Source organism: Geospiza fortis, unplaced genomic scaffold, assembly GCF_000277835.1.
Source record: "Geospiza fortis unplaced genomic scaffold, GeoFor_1.0 scaffold298, whole genome shotgun sequence".
Lineage (NCBI taxonomy): Eukaryota > Metazoa > Chordata > Aves > Passeriformes > Thraupidae > Geospiza > Geospiza fortis.
The window spans coordinates 178028-179460 of NW_005054506.1; positions in this window are offsets into that span (position 1 = coordinate 178028).

Genomic DNA, 1433 nt, shown 5'->3' on the forward strand with positions numbered 1-1433 from the left:
GGCCCCCGGCCGGGCTGGGCGGGAGGTGTCCCTCTCGTTAGCCGAGCCGAACCGAGCCGCTCAGCGCCTCGGGGTCGGTATTCAGAGTCGCAAGATCTGCGGGCCCGGCGGGCCGAGGCGCTGCTGGCCCCCAGCACCGCACTGGGGCAGGCAGACCGGCGGGACGCGAGCAAACCCGGCGGCCTACGCCCCGGAGAGACATGGGCTGGCAGAGACCGAGCCGAGCCGCGGGCTGGCTGCGCGCCGGCACCTGCCTGCCCGGGACGGGTGGGTCCGATCCCCGGCTGAAGCCACGACTCTCCGGAAGGGCCGATCAGCCCCGTCTGCGGCCACCTGGAGCAGCTTTCAACGCCGCCGTGAGTGGGGCCGCGCCGGAGGCGGAGGGAGCAGGTGGCATTGCCAGCCCCTTCCCAGCGCACGCAGGCGTCGCGGGAACGAGCCTGCACAGAGCTGATGAGGCTCTCCTCACAAAGCCCGATACACCGGGACTGTTCCCTCCGCTGCTGATGTTTGCAATAGACAGAGAGAAAAGCAACGAAGTCGTTTATTAAACCTTCTTTAGCGCAGCGTCGTTTTAAATCTCACGTTTGTACGTAAAGCTTTTTACAGGAATGCACAAAACGAGACGCACGGACTGTTACATCCCGTAACTCCAGCCACGGAAAACAAAGACCATGGACGAGCCCAAATAATTACTTCCCAAAGCTGACCTGCATTGACATTACAGTCATGTTACAGGTTAAACGAAATCCCGTTCACTTGCAAACGATTCTGACGACAGACATGACCACATCCCAAGGACCACGCTTTTAGTAATTGTTCTGGTATAATCAAGTTGATTCGTGTTTACTTTATGAACACTACGAAAATATTTAGTTCCCCGCTTGTTGTGGTTTATGTTTTCCTTGGATAACATAGTATCAAACCTGTAGGAGAAAGCAGCTGCAAGGCGGAAAACATGCTATAAACCCAGTTTCGATAATTATTTTCTGTATAAGCCTCAAATCCGAATTCTTCTTTTCTTGTCCGTGAATTGTGCTTTCGATTAGGAATATCTCTGGTCATTTTATTTATTCGAACGAGCTTGGTTCCGCGGTGATCCAACAGCAGTTTTTCTCCCTTTAAAGACCAGGGGCTGTACCCCTACGTCGGGTCGGGAGGAAGGGAGGGAGGAAGGGAGGAAGGAAGGAAGGCTTTGCGAAGCCAGTGGGTTTCAGAATAGTCAACAAAGTTGAGCTAAACAGTTATTCACAGGGCGTAAGATAATTTTTTACAGCAACTTTAAAAACGTTGGGCTCTAACGCGAGGGAACGGTCGCTGAGCAGCTGAAGACGGAGCCGATTACCCGAAAGAACAAGGATCGGGGCGGGCATTAGCGCTCAGTGCTCCGGGGCAGCGCAGCCGCCGGGGCCCCGCGGTCATTGCCTGGCTGT